This window comes from Python bivittatus, unplaced genomic scaffold (assembly GCF_059951505.1).
Source record: "Python bivittatus isolate LINGU-HERP-01145 unplaced genomic scaffold, Pbiv_v1 ctg000850_np1212, whole genome shotgun sequence".
Taxonomy (NCBI): domain Eukaryota; kingdom Metazoa; phylum Chordata; class Lepidosauria; order Squamata; family Pythonidae; genus Python; species Python bivittatus.
Window position 1 is genome coordinate 10,963,886 of NW_028277112.1, and position 16,260 is coordinate 10,980,145.

Sequence of the window (16,260 nt, forward strand, 5' to 3'; positions counted from 1 at the left end):
GGGGGAGGTTGCAAAGGAGGTGCAGCAAGGCTCAGGAGGGTGCAAGGGGGTGCATGAGGGTACCAGGAGATGTGGTGAGGCTCAGGGAGGATGCACAGGAGTTTAAGGGAGGTGCTGCAAGGCTTGGAGAGAGTACACAGGGTTGCACAAGGGTGCGAGGGAGGCACAGCGAGGCTTGGGGAGGGTGTGTGAGGGTGCGAGGAGCTGCATGAGGGTGCGAGGGAGGCATGGCAAGGGTTGGGGAGGGTGTGCGAGTGGCCAGTGCCATGCAAGCACAGAGGGACTAGGGGAGGGTGCATGGGTGGGGGAGACTTACCCCAGTGACTTTTGACCTTCCCTGCCAGCTGCCCTGCTGACTTTCTGGGGAAGCCGGCAGGGAAGGTCACAAATGGTGATCATGTGATTGCAGGGTACTGGAACCAGTCATAAGTGAGAGTTGGTTGCCAAGCACCCACATCGCAATCACATGACCATGGGGTTTCTGGGACGGCCAGAATTTCGACCAGTTGTAACCACCAGTGGCGTCATAACCTTGAATGGTTGCTGAATGAATGGTCATAAGTTGAGAACCACTTGCATTTATTCCTTCCTTCTTTCCCTCCCTCTGAGTTTATTTTAGGCTTAAATTACTTTTTTTTTTTTTCTGTCTCAAAACCTGTCAGATTTGGCAGTGCAACTGAAGGTAGCTTTGAAAGATGCCCCCCCAAAAAATGGGGATTGGGAGTCCCATGTAGCCCTGAGGCCACAAATTGCATATCCCTGATTTAGGTAAATAGCATCAATTCCCAAAATAAAGTTGGGTTCAAATCTCCTTTTGAAATGAAAGAAATAAGGTGGATCATTACTCTGAACTTCTTCAGGAGAAGCAGAAATACTCCAAAATGTTTTAAAGGGCAGAACTTGCCCTGATTACCACTATAGAAAAAGCTGATTAGGTTACATCACATTAAATTTCATTGGATTTACTGGGTACAGGGAAAGCTGGAGAGATTGCAGACCACTGGAGAGATAATTGTATGATGAAAGAGGGACATTCATACCTCTTGGCCACCTGATAATTGAATAAATGCAAGAATGCCCCAATGTAACTTTGAGAATTTCTCCAAAAATTTCTCCTTTGAAAACATTCTAAAGCAAATTCCCTTTAATAATGAGAACTGGTAGGAGGGAAAGGCAGGGGAATTTATCTCTTCAACACCACAGAAAGTCCTCAGGTTACGATGGCAATCGGGACTGGAATTTTCATTGCTAAGTGATGTGGTCATAAAGCACAATGTCATGCGACCGCATCACTTAGCAATGGCAATTCTGGCAGTCCAAGTTGCTGGGGTAACCTGAGGACCATGCGGGTCATTAAGTGAGGACCTCACACGATCATGACTTCTGACTTCCTGCCAGCGTCCCCATTGAATTTGCCTGAGGGAAGCTGGCAGGGAATGTCAAAACTGCAATTGTGTGACCACAGGGATGCTGCAACAGCTGGAACTCCCAGGACCAGTTGTAAGTACCACTTGTTCAGCGCTGTCGTAACTTTGAATGGTTGCTGAACAAAGGTCATAACCCAAGGACTACCTGTATTCAAAGCACTTTGAAATACCAACTTCTCATAACACTGTGTTGAATCAAACCAAAAAGTTCATCTTCTAATACTGCTTTTCCTACTATGGGTTTCCAAAAAGCCCACAATGGATTGTGAGGACATAGTCATTCTTAAGCAGCTGATAAAGACATAATTCTCTTGGAAGTAACACATAGCAATAATGACCAATAAACGTTGATGAATTTGCTTAATTGTGTTTCACCCGCCAAAATAGTCACAAAAGGCATGCACTGTTTCTGATAAATCAGTCTAAAGCTGCAGCTTCTATTTTGTAGGAAAGTTAATGTTTCTCCAATGCTGATCCTGCCAGTGCATTTGGCCTAGCAGAAACTGCAGAGAAAAAAAATGCTTATCTTGTATATATCCAGCATATCAGTCACTACAAGGACACTTTTTTGCTAACCATCATCATCATCATTAGAAAGAATTTTGACTTGGTTCAAACTTTTTAGGTCAAGGTTTCCAACTTTTTTGTCTCAATGGGCACATTTGGAATAGTGAGTACATGATGTGGCTGATTCTGCAAAATATTGGTCAGAGAAGCCATAAAATACTTTCATGGAAGACCTAAACAGTTACAAATCACCAAAATGCTGTTTGCTACTTACCACGCCTACTTATTCTAAACAGGTAGAATATGCACTAGGTAACCATGGACCAATTAATTTCTCAACTGAAACTGCCTGGTTATGATATTAAACTGCAGTAATTTAACTTGGTTGCTTTAGGTGAGCCAGGTTTTGGCCACTACAACTTACAGGTAGTCCTCACTTAACAATCACTTGTTCAGTGACCATTTGAACTTATGACAGTGCTGAACAAGTGGTACTTATGAAAGGTCCTCATAGTTGTGGCCGTTGCAGCATCCCTGTGGTCATGACCATTTGCAACTTTCACTGCCAGCTTCTGACAACAAAGTCAATGGGGAAGCTGGTAGGAGGCTGCAAATGGTGACCACGTAATGGTGCATTTAATGATGGTGAGGGATTTGTTTAATGACAGCAACCAGAAGTGACAGAACTGCCATCACTAAGTGATGCAGTCATGTGACATTGCGATATACAACCGAATCACTTAGTGGAAATTCCGGTCCCAATTGCTGTCATTCACCAAGGATTACCTGTATATCTGAAATTTGGTGTTTTCGAATCAACATGCTTCATTTGCACTTCCTTAAATGTAAATGAATAAAGATAAATATTTTCTTTCATTATTTGGTTGTTCAGTAGAATATTGATTTCATAAGGCCTTTACTTTTTGATCTTTAAGCTATATCATTGCAATTAAAACTTGATCCTATATTTAGCAAGCCTATCAAGTTTTTAGGTTGATTTGGTCTTAAGCTTTTGAAAGAAGTTGACATAAAAAGCATTAGGTAAAGGCCATGATTTAGAACAGAGGTTTTCAAATTTCTTCAGCCTGTAGAACTTTTTTTAAATCAAATTGGCTGTGTTAGAGTGAACTCTTTTTAGCCCCTCAGTCTCTCATGAAACTCCATCAAGTTCTCATGGAACCCTAGTATTCGGAAGAACACAGTTGGAAAAAAGCTCAGTCTAAAAGTTCCTTATATGTGTAGAATTCCCAGTTCATGCCCATAGTTCCTAAAACTCCAGGGATTTTCCACTGAAGCTCTGGTACATCTGCCACAGCTCCAACTGTGCATTGCACCAAGGGAGTTGCCTCCCCTATTGCAGTAATTGGAAATAACTTTGCTTTCCCAAGAGTTGTGTGTGTGCGCGTATAGTTTTGGAATGAGAGCAAGCTCTTTTGAACAGTGTAAAGTTTAGCTTAAAAGGCATTTAGGTATTGTTGTATGCTACTCTGATAAATCTCACTGCAGGCAAACTTCTTCACACAGGAATATCTGAAATAAAATGAGATTTCAGGCAAGACAAACTGAATATGAAGATTTGGGGACACTGGCAGCTTAGGGAGGGCTCCTGGTTTTACTGACCCAACATGATATTTCAGCAGCTCTTGTTTCCTTCTCTCTTTTAACCTGCCACTGAAAGTTAAGCCAGAAGGTAAACAAGAGGCATTTAGCCTCACAGTGTATTGCTTGCCAGAGCAAGTGATCATTTGTTCCAGGTTCCCATGACCACATAGCTGCTTGGGTTGGTCTCCAAAAAATACACTGATTTTAAACATGAGACTTTGGCAGAACTGGAGAGGGAAGGGAATAAAAAGGATTTGCTTGTCATACCAAAAGTCCTTTCACAGATCAATAACAACAACAACAACAACAACCCTCAGTGAGGCACTACCTTGATGTGGTTGTGGGGCTTACATGCTCTGATGAGGATGAGATCGATGCCAGAGATTCAACCATCCTGGACAGGTCTCCTCAGAGGAGCCAGATGAAGCGTGCATCTCCCTTAAACAATATGGTGAGACATAATTTACAGAAACCTATACCGGATCAGTCATTGCCCAGGTCAACAAGGACTGTGCTAGGTGTTCTAGTTCCTGGACATCTTGTGACAATGGGCTGTAGGACTCAGGACTGTTGGCTGAGCAACCAGGGCTGCAGGACTACTGGAAGAAAAATTGTTTACTCATCGCAAATTTGCAAAGACTGAAAACTAAGAAATAATGATCTGCTATTAGAAATCAGCTCCAACAAGAAGAGGATATCTGAAAAGAATGAACCAGTTCTGGAAAGAACAACATCCAGAATCAGAAATAACAGAACAGAGGCTAGCAGATCAACGTCAATTTATAATACAAAATATTCACAGGAATAGAATTGGAAGAACTGCAAACCCAGGGCAAAGAAATCAAGCCTTGCCAGAAATATCTCAGACTGTAGAGGCAAACTAGGGGGAGTCAGCAGTAGAGGAAGCCAGCATAGCAATTGAACAAAGAATAACGGACCATCTAGAACAGCACAAATACAACAGAATAAGGTTGCCTGCATTGAAGCTTGTTACAAAGAAACAGCTAGCACAAGTATTAAAATATGCCAATACTATAATATCAAATACAAGCACCAGCTCACTGCAAGAAACAAGCCAACTAATGTACAGCATGGCTGCAGTTATAACTGAATACCTTGGATGCAAAATCAACAAACAAACAAAAAAAGCCAAACAGTGCACCACCAAAATGGAAGATCAGGTTGGAAAATAAGATCAGATGCAAGCAAGCTAGAACAGATGAAAGAAAAGAAGCTGAAGAACAAGAAGAGCAAAGAATACCTGATCAAGAAATATCACTTAGAAACAATGAAGATCAAAGAAGCACTGGAAATAATAAAGCAGCAAATAACAGCCATAGCCAAAAAAATTAGATACAAAGCTCAAATTGCACGCTATAGGCAGAATCTCCAATTTCAGTTGAATCAGAAATGTTTCTACCAGTCTATCAATGGAGAAACTGCAATGAACCAGTCAACACCTGACAAAGAAGAAACAGTGCAGTTCTGGGTGCAGCTATGGGACAACCCAAAGAAATACAACAAGAATGCAGCTTGGATAAAGGAGGTGGATAGGAATAAAAAAGAAGCTAAATGAAAGAACTTGTAATAACAGCAGAAATGGTGGAGAAAAGGGCAAGGAAGTTCAAGAATTGGTCAGCACCAGGTGAAGATGAACTGCGTGGGTTTTGGTCGAAACATCTGACTGGTGTGCACCTACTCATTGCCAAGCAGTTTAACAACATACTGCAAGGAGGTGAAATTGAAGATTGGTTAAATCTGGCAAAACCTACCTGATAATGAAAGATCCAGCAAAAGGGGCAGCACCAGGGAACTACAGGCCAATTACCTGCTTACCAACAACTTTCAAATTGCTAACTGGTGTGGTAGCTGATGAAGTCCAACAGCATCTAGTTGAAAACAAGCTCTTTCCATCTGAGCAGAAAGGAAACCATTCAAACGGCAGAGGAACAATCAGCTCCGAATTGATAAGATGATTTTGGAAAAGTGTAAGAGAAGGAAGACCAACTTGAATGTAGCTTGGATTGATTACAAGAAAGCATTCAACTCCTTGTCGTATGATTGGATAATCAAGTGCCTAGAAATAACAGGAGTCAGTAGAAACATCAGAGGCTTTGTGCAAAGATCAATGGCACAATGGAAGACACAGTTGCTGGTCAATGATGATAGACTGGGAGAGGTTAATATCAAGAGAGGAATCTTTCAAGGAGACTCACTATCACCACTACTGTTGTCTTTGCACTGATTCCTCTGTCAACAATACCGAACAAGTCAGGACATGGCTATCAAACATCAACAGCATCTGCCAGGTTATCACACCTCCTTTACATGGACAGTCTCAAACTGTATGGAAAAACACCATGTGAAATAGAATCTCTGCTCAACACTGTCTGAATATACAGCCAAGGTATTGCAATGCAGTTTGGACAAATGTGCCACCCTTACCATCAACAGGAGAAAAATAGTGAAAACTGAAGGAATCAAGATGCCCAATGGAAATAACATCAAGAGTCTGGATGAAGAAGATCACTACAAATATCTGGGCATCCTTCAGGCTGACAACATCAAGCACACTGAAGTCAAGAAGAAGGTTAGTAGTCAATGCATTATGAGAGTGAAGAAGATCTTAAAGTCCAAACTCAGTGGAGGAAATACCATCAAGGCAATTAACACCTAGGCAATTCCAGTCATTAGATACACAACTGGAATAGTGGACTGGACTCAAGCTGAACTAGAAGCCCTGGGTAGGAAGACCACAGAAATAATGGCAATGGATTATGCCATTCATCTATGCAGTGATGTTGACAGACTCTACTTACCAAGGAGTGTAGGTGGGTGTGGAATGTTGCATGTACACCAGACAGTTGAAGAAGAAAAAAAGACATTAGAAGACTATCTGAAGGACAGTGAAGAAGATGCCCTGAAGCTAGTATACCGTGAAGGCTGACTGAATATTGAACAGACCAAACTGGCCTACAAAAAAGACCAAATGAAGAATAGAAAAGAGACATAGCGAGGCAAAGGATTACTTGGCCAGTACACACACACACACACACACACATACACACAAACACAAACATAAAACTAATGGGCAAAGCAGATAACAACAAGACCTGGCAATGGCTAAGAGCAGGAAAGTTGAAGAAAGAGACAGGGGCCTAATTCTGGCTGCAGAAGTCCAAGCCTTAAGAACAAATGCATATAAAGCTAGAATCAAGAACATACCAACAGACAGCAAATGCTGCCTCTGCAAAGAAGCTGAAGAAACAGTGGACCACCTAGTTAGCTGCTGCAAGAAGATTGCACAGATTGACTACAAACAATGGAATGACAAAGTAGCAACAATGGTGCACTGGAAAATCTGCAAGAAATACCTTTCACCTGCAAGGAAGAGCTGGTGGGACCACAAAACAGACAAAGCAATAGAAAATGAAGAAGCTAAAGTGCTCTGGGACTTTAGAATTCAGACAAGCACCTGTCACACAACACCCCAGACTTAACAACTGTTGATAAGAAAGACAAGTCTGGATAGTGGACATTGCAATACCTAGAGATAGCAGAATAGAAGAGAAAAAACTGGAGAAAATCACACAATACAAAGACCTGCAAATACAAGTAGACTGTGGCAAAAGAAAGCAAAGATAGAACCAATAGTAATAAGCACCTTAGGCACAATCTCAAAACATCTGGAGCACCACTTGAAGACCATCAGCATTGACAAAATCACCATCAGTCAATTGCTAAAGGCAGCTTTACTTGGAACAGGTTATATCCTGCAACGATACCTTTAACACCATCAAACAAGAACATCTGCCTATCCCTAGGTCCTTGGGAAAGACTTGATAGGTGGATAAAAACACCAAATCCACTCTAAACATCTGGATGACTGTGCATCCAACAACAATAATAATGAAATAATAATAATTTTATATGGATTATGTATGTGCTCAGGTATTCAAGATATACCTAACTGTTGTTCAACTTTGAAAAAGCTGCTTAGCTATTAGAAAAATAATATGAATTCTGAGACCCCTTCAAAATGATTCTTTTTTTACATTTGCTTTATATCACTCCAATGTCAGAGCTGTGAGCAATGGAAATACCACAGCAGAATTGTATACATTATTATCCATTTTACTGAAGTTTATGTTAACTGTGAAACGCTTGACAAAACATTAAAAGACCACCTTTCATGGTGTTGGAGAAAATATCTTAATATTAGAGCAGGTGAAGCAAGTTCCAAAAAGACTATTTAGATAACACTTGGCAACTTCCACCATTCCATTCCACAGAACATAATCAATCAATCAATCATAAGGTATTCATATTGTGATTCCAGATAATATTAGCATTCTCATAACCAGCATTTAAGATAAAATACTTACAGATGTTCTCATTCTTTTTGGTCAGAAATGGGCCTGTTCCGAATCTTACTTTGCTTGGGAAGAATGTTCTGATAATCTTGTCTGCTAAACTACAGTGTCATATGTTGAAATTACAGGAAAAGTATTGTTCTCTATAGGCATTGAGAAACTGTAAAGATATAGGACAGTGGCTGCATCTTCAGGCTCACCTCACCTACCCATGATTTCTCCATATTGAAAGAGGAAACAGAACGGTGTTCAGCTGGATGTAACTACAAAGCTATGTATAACTGGGAACTCAGGTAAAACAAGATACCCATCATGGCGGATGGGAGGAGTAAGGACACAATATACTACCATGTCATCCTCAGTTCTTAAAATTTGACTGACTGTATAGGGTTGTCTTTACAATACATTCTTTAACATCTGCTCAGTCATTTAATGCTTATTCACTCAGAAATAATTCCTAAAAATTCACTGTAACTTGCTTCCAAGTAACCACACACAAAACTGAAGCTTAAGTGTTGCAAACTAATACACATTCTTCATAAGTAGCAGACACTATTATTTTGGGGGGTGTCTTAATATATATTCCTATTTTTGCATTTAGTACAATAATGCTTCCAATCAGTTGAGCTAACGTTGCATTCTCTTATGTACTAACAGCCAGCAGAAATGGTATCTAAGAACTGCAATTATTTGATTGATGACATTAATATCCTACCTTTTCTCCAAGTGGCATAAGGCAGTATTCTTGATTCTTATTCCCCAATGTAGCCTCATAGCAACTCTGTGAGCTACATTAGGCTATAAATATGACCCAAACAGCTTCACAATAGAGTTTTGAGCTAGCCTGTTACTGATTCCTCTGCCAATACTCTAATTATTAGGACATACAACAATTCCAGCATGATTTAGATTGGTATTGTATTTCTGTGGGAGAGAGTTCTTTGCTTCATGTCATTTCCCTAATCCCCCTTCAAGCTACTTGATGCCTTATTAGAGAAAACTTATTGGTGTCTATTAATTTCTGTATCGGACCGAATGTCTTCAAGAGGAATAGGTCATTAAGAGAATAGCACATCACAATCCTAATATGAATCCCCCAAATGCTTTTCAAGAAATAAGATGGTAAATATAAAGAGGTAGTAGCTCCATAATTCTCTCTCAATTAACCCTAATGAAGTGGTTAACACTGATGCTTCTTCAATTCTGTTTTCCCTGGAATTCTAAGTCAAGCTCATTCTTTTCCCAATGATATAAGATGCACCCACTATGCAGACATGGAGGTCATCCAGGACAGTACAGATAATAAACTGTCTATTGCAGTGTGGGTTCTCAGCAGATTAACATTCCCCATTTATCTAGGCTTGAAGCCAGCATATAGATGCATTACTGTGCTGTGCCAGCTTGGAGTTTGCACAACATAGTAGCACTTCTATATGTCAGTCATAGCATCAGTGATAACACTTGTCCAGATAACATTTGGAAGTGGTTCAGACAGACACTCCCTATTTCAGTGAACTATAAGAAGGAGGAAGAGGTACAGCACAAGAAGACTTGCAAGATTCTGTTATTATAGCAAATCTCAATAAAAATAGTTCTAGCCTTCCTGTGGAGTTGATTTCATGGTCTGGTCAACCTAGAGGGGCTGACAGAGAGATTCCCAGTCTGCTTGGGATACACCAGGTATGCATCTTATCCCCAGTGCTATTCAATACTGCAGTAGATGCCATCATGAGAAAAGTCTTCAAAAATAGGCATGGAATAGGATTGGTCAGGGAGAAGTCATCATCAAAAACATGTAGGTAGATGACATTGCAATTTTTGTCAGTGATGAAATAGAGGCTGCTGATATCCTCTGTGACATCAGAGATGCAGCGCAGGCATTTGGACTGGTCATCAGTGTGGAAAAGATTAAAGTACTGACCACCAATGGCTGATCAGTAATCATATAGCTAAATGGAGTATAATTAGAACAAGTACAATAAATTAAATACTTTGGCTTCATAGCACAGGAACAGAAGTTGCCTCAGCAGTTGAAAAACTAAATTTGTGCCACCACCATAGCTTTTGGTTCACTCATCTGTTGTTTATGATGGAAGCCTAACAATAGCATATACACCAAAATGCAAATGTTTTAGTCAAATCATAGATAGTCCTCCGGTCAGAGATCCAAAACCTGGAAATTTTCCAAATGTACTGTCTCCATAGGATCCTTGGCATCATTTTGATGAACCACATAAGAAAAGAAATCACCAGTCAACAACGTTGCAACCAGCCAATAAATTGCCAATGAACTCTAAAACTAGCAGCAGAGATGGTTTTGGAACATGTGCAGAATAGATCCAGTTCACTACCCATACAAGCTACTCTAGCAAACATGATTCCATGATGGAAAGTTCAATGTAGGGCACCAAGGAAAACCTGGATAAGGTAAACTGAAATTGATTTAGGCCGTTGTAGACTGGATTTGAATCTCAGCAATAGACAAAGTACTCTGGTGAGGCATTGTATCAAACACCTGCCTTGTAGCAACTGCAGCAGTATATTGGTTGTGAACCAATTGTGTGCTATAGAGATCAAGTTCACATTCAAGTAGAATGACAGGTCCATGGTTCAGTTAGGTGAAAAATAGTATCTATTTGCCCTATGAAAAGTAAACAATTTAGGAATTAGTGACCCTCTAAAGTTCGGTTCAACTACCTCGCTTACTGTATATTTCTTCCCTTTTTAAAATGAAAATGTATAAGCATTTTCAGGTGCATTTCTCCAAATATACATATTTATCTCTGTGTTTTCCCTGGGACATGCATCCTTTGTAATTTATTCCTTTCAGATAATGCATTTTTATATATTATTTTCATCAACATGTGCATTATTGTGTGTGCCTCTGCCAAATATGCATCTTTTTTTGGATGCTATTTTCCTTGGTGTATATGTTTTTCATTTGGCAAAGCACATGATGGTATTTGGGAAGGTGCACCCACCAACTTTACAGTTAGTGTAAAGTTGATACAACTTTACAGTTTGTGTAAAGTTTGGAGAAGCATGGAATATTCATATGCTTTTTTTAAAAAAAAAGCACTATGAACATTTTAAATCTTCTTTAAGCAATTGCGTGTACAGTTCCTCAAGCATTTCAATAATGGGATTGGCTCTGCAACCCCCTTTAAGGAAGGAAGGAAGGAAGGAAAATATATAGATTAAACCAAAGGATATAAATGTTTGAACACTCTGAAACCAGACAAGCATCTCTGTCAGCTGGCAACAGGAATTTTTCAGTTTACTTCAGCAAGACCTCAGTTCTGATTCTGTTGTATTTGCAACAGAGGAGTAAAAATAAAAATAAAAAAAATACTCCTCTTAGCCTCATTCTGGAAACCATTTTTTCTCCTCCTCTCCACCCTTAGTAATTACGGATGGAGATGGTAAGTGCTACTTTAGGCTCTGAACTAAGTATGCTGCTAGTTAAGAGCAGCTGAATGACAAATGGCTGTTGGCAGTTTTGCCTCTTCCCTTGCAAGAGACTAGGAGTCCATGGTTGTGAGAGATGGAGCCTCCCATTCATTAGAGGGCTCCCCTAACGTCAACCCACTCATACAGGCGGAGCTGGTGATCATAACAAGCCGGGCCTAGGAATAAAAGTAAAAGACTGCCTTTATTCAAAGCAACTGCCTGCCTTTTGGAAATTTCCACCCCATTTCCTCATGAAGTGCTACTTTGAACAAAACACTGGATGCTGATTCAGGCAGCAAGATCTGTCATAGTAACTCAAGCAAAAATGTGACCATAAATACATCAGGGTAGAAGTAGTACAATAGGCTACTGCTAGCCATGGGGCATTGGGGTGGGGAGTTGTTTTTCTTCCGTGTTGATTTCTTCTTCTGAGTTAAGTGTTTGTTATGTAAATGTTTAAGAGCAGACACAGTTAGTATGATTTTAGTGCTACCATGTTGTTATTTGGAGAGTTTTAGCCCATAATACGTTGGCCCTTTTTACTCAGGGTCTGGCTAGGTTTTTTGAGAATAGTGTGGAAATGAAAGTTATCCCCTTGGTGGTAGTGGGGGAGACTTCTACTATAGTAACAAGGAAGGAGTTGTTTTATCAATTAATACAGTGTATTAATACCTCATTAATACACTAAGCATTTTCTGATCTTGGATAATTGTTTTATAATCACTTTTATCCTTTTCAAATATTGGTCTCTTTCTCTTTATTTTGTTTATCCAGCAGATGCAGTAGATACAGTAGGTTCATATATTTAGGGAATTGGCTAAATCATGTGAATATGGCAACTTAGAAACACATATAATTTGAAATCAAATGATGAGAACATGCATTCAAAAAGCAAGTTATGTATTTGTGCAATTTGTCTACTGCCTCAATCCTTGTGGACTCTAGGTGGCTCACAGATATAAAATAGCAATAAAGTTAAATTACAATGTAAAACTTAAGTACCAAAGTTATAATGATATCAAATAATAAGAAAAATATATGGATATACACAGATACAGACAAGCACTTGTGGCTTGACAATCAGTTCCAAGAACATCCAGAAAAGGCCAAGATTTTTGGCTTCTGGAAGGTCATGAGTGTGGGGGCCATCCCTGCCTGTAGTGGCAAGGTGTTCCATAGGAAGGGAGCTGCCAGTGAGAATATCCAATGTCAGGCCTGCTTCTGCTAAACCTTCTGGTAGGTGGGGGCCCTTTGTATGATAAAGATCTGCAGCAGGAAGATCTTTTTCCTTAATCCAGGAAGCATGGATTAAGAAATTACCATGTCCATATTATATGAAGTGCTCCAGAAGAAAGTCACCTAAGGCCAGGAATGCATAACATCTCCACAGACACTTTTATTAATCATGTTCATCAGCAAACAGTGGCAAAAAGGCCAGCAAAATACAGTCCCATGGCATCTAGAGACACAGTGTTCTGGAATTCAAGTCAGTCACAGAAAGAAATTCCTTGTTATCACTGTGGAATATAGCCCAATTCCAGAGAGCATGTAGTACACTTAACACCTCCAAATTTGCAAAAAAAAAAAAACAAAAACAAAACTTGAGTATTGCAAGAAAACCCAGAATGCAACTTGGAACCAGGATATAAAACAACTAGATGCAAGGAGTAATTTTATAAGGACTGCTAGGACAACAGAAAATGAACTCTGTCTTCTGTAATGGGAAGAAGCTAGAGATGGTGATAGAAACAGGGAATGTATGGTATTTTATTTGCAGCAAACTTTATTATACAGTATTTGCAAGCAACAAGTTAAAGTTGTTGCCAACACAGATTTTTTGGGGGGGGGGTTATATGGCCAACATCCCCACACACATTTATTTGGGCTACTTTACAACACAATTTGCTTCGAACAATAATGTGACTGAAGATTTTGTAGTTGTATCAAAGGACAGCTAAAGCCCCTACACAGGCTGGAAACTATTTTTGCCCTTCATGTTTTTCAGAAAGGAGAAACCATATTACAAGTGCAAACCATATTACAAATGCTGCTACTCATTCTCAGAGTCACTTGGCTCAGTTGTCATGTCTCCCCTCCACCTTCTCTTATTTAGGCTAAACGGTGTTTTTTGCAGGGGGTGGGCATGCCTTCAAATCAGTTTTGACTCCTGGCAACTGCCTGGACAAGTCCCTGCAGTTTTCTTGGCAATATTTTTGGAAGTAGTTTTCCATTGGCTGCTTCCTAGGGCTGAGACAGAGTGACTGACCCAAGGTCACCCACCTGGCTTTGTGCCTCATGGTCTCCCAGTTTCTAGCCTGGTGTCTTAACCATACACCAAACTGGCTCTCCAGCCTAAACCTACCCAGTTCCTTTAACCTTTCTTCCTAGGATTTTGCCTCCAAGCCCCTTGGCAGTATTAGAAGAGTTGGTTTATCCTTCACTTCTATCCAACAATGGGAGGGATGTAGTACTATCAGTCCAAGGAGATATTGCAGAAGGCAGGAAGGACCTGGGAGAAGAATAGAGAACAAGAGGAAATGGAGAACTGTGAGAAAGCTATGGCTAAAACTGTTATGTAATAAACAGTTTTGAGTTACAACTTTCTCTGGGATCTGTGTTAAGAATCTTCTAAGAAAGAACACAACAGCTGGTATTATCTGATTCCAAATAGCTAAGAATAAACTGATCCAGCCAGAGACACACAAACATATATATTCTGGCTAATATTTATATAGGCCAATTTGCAAACATATCACCTTAATTCAACAGCCTGTGGTCTTTCTAGAAAAATCCTTTGGTGCAAGTATGTGAGGGAATGGGGTGGGAAGGGAATTGGGTTGTGTGGAGATTCTGTAGACATGAACAGTCACTCTTCCCTTTGAAGATACTCTGTTCCCTTTTCTTAATCTCAGCATAATTATCTGGGAGTTTGAAGTTGTACGTGCTGAGACTGTCCCTACAGGACAGAAAACTTTGCAAAAAGCAGAGTCCCTGATCACTTCTACAAAGTGATTTTTACACCCATAGATTCTAATTAGATTTTTAGATGAATATATGGGTGATAGGTCAGGACAAGGACTGCTGGCACCACCTTGATTTTTGAAAGACTCCATAAGACTTGTTTGTTGTGATAGAAATGTATTCATTCCTTTCCTCCATAGATACCAAAGATTTTAAAGCTGGCAGCCTGACTGAAGCCAATTCTTAACAAGATCAGCAACCTATAATCAGGTCAGTGGCTATTTATAGGTTCACAGTGTCCAATCCTTTCCCACTGTAATTCCTAATGCAGCATTCATTTTTCTCTCCTTACAGTTTGTAGACCAGTGGAAAGCTGGGTGAAAGTACATAAAGGACTCTTTTGTAGGATGTAAGCCCATGATTTGGAGAGGCATGGCAGATCTATTGCTGACCAGGAAGAGAGGTTACTGCAAGCTGTTTTCTAGGAGCTCCTAAAAATTTGAATCAATCTATTTGTCCGTGTGTCCACATTGCTGGCTCCCTGTGATCAGAATAAGTCTGTTAGAGGGAGGAAGATAGCTATCATTCTTCACATTGCTATTGTGGTGCTATACAGCAATCATTTAAATCCATTTTGCTGAAATTGGGATTGCTTTGATTTGTTAGTTTTCTGTTAAAGTAAATATGATATAATTCAAAGCACAAATTGACTGTATAAACAGTTCGAAGAACTTTTTATTATTGATTGATTATGTGCCATGAAGTCAGTGTCAATTCTTAGTGACCACATAGATAACTTTCCTCCATGGTGATCTGTCCCTAGCCTGGTCTTTCAGATCTTTCAATAGTATACTCATCACCACTGTAACTGAGTCCATCCACCTTGCTGCTGGTTATCCTTTTCTTCTCTTTCCTTCCACCCTTCCCAGCATCAGAGCCTTCTCCAGAGAGCTAAGTGCATAATGTGTCAGAAGTAAGATAATTTGAGCCTGGTCATTTGTGCCTGTAGTGAGAACTCTGGGTTGATTTGTTTGATGAATATTTGATTGTTTTCTTGGCTGTCTACAATATTCTCAGGAGTCTTCTTCAAAACCAAAGTTCAAAAGTGTCAATACTCTTCCTATCCTGCTTCTTCAAAGTCCAACTTTCACTTCCACAGATATCACAGGGTATACCATTGCTTGCACTATTCTGATCTTTGTAGCATTCCAAGGGATTAATGGCATAATCCAGTCCAATGTTTCTCAAACTTGGGAACTTTAAGATATGTGGATTTCAACTCCCAGAACTCCTCAGACATCATGCTGGCTGAGAAATTCTGGGAGTTGAAGTCCACACATCTTAAAGTTCTCAAGCTTGAGAAACACTGATCCAGTCCATCTTTGCGATAAATGCGTTGAGGTCTGTGGGACATGCTGATGATTCAAGGAAATTAATCCATGAACCAAAGATGGGAGAAAGAAGGGATGTTTAAAAAGTTGTTTCTCCTTGAAATGTGTGAAAAGATTCATCAATTTTGGTCAAATTACTCTTTCTCTTTTCAATTCTAGTTTACCCACACTCCCAGTTTTCATTTACAAGAGTCTTAACTCCGGTTTTCTGTAGCCTGGCAAACTCATTTAATGCTTACTGAAATAAAACACTTGTTTCCTCCACTGGGCACCTTGAATTATCCTACTCAGTTCAAGTTATACTACAATATTGTCCTAGGAAAGTGGTGCATGCATTTTTCTTTAAAAAGCAGATATAATAGATGATAGCTCTTCTAATACTTACTCTGAATGGTGTAATGGCTATTTTCAGCAGCATCCATGTTTTTCCCATAATATCTATGTTGGCCTGTCCTACCCATTGCAGTGACCTTACTATGCACCTCACCGAAATAATTATAATAATAAACTATGCTCAATTCTTTGATTATAGTAATGGCATTTTCTGGC

The 16,260-nt window shown here is 39.8% G+C and overlaps 1 long non-coding RNA gene across 1 annotated transcript in view; it reads left to right on the forward strand.

The window, feature by feature from the left end:
- The first annotated feature begins 8,067 nt into the window (after positions 1-8,067).
- LOC148213767 (uncharacterized) overlaps positions 8,068-16,260 on the forward strand; it is a 35,142-nt gene continuing 26,949 nt past the window's right edge. Inside the window, exons 1-2 of the long non-coding RNA XR_015793712.1 lie at positions 8,068-8,202; positions 14,521-14,590. This is a non-coding gene — a long non-coding RNA (uncharacterized LOC148213767). The remainder of the gene's footprint in view (positions 8,203-14,520; positions 14,591-16,260) is intronic.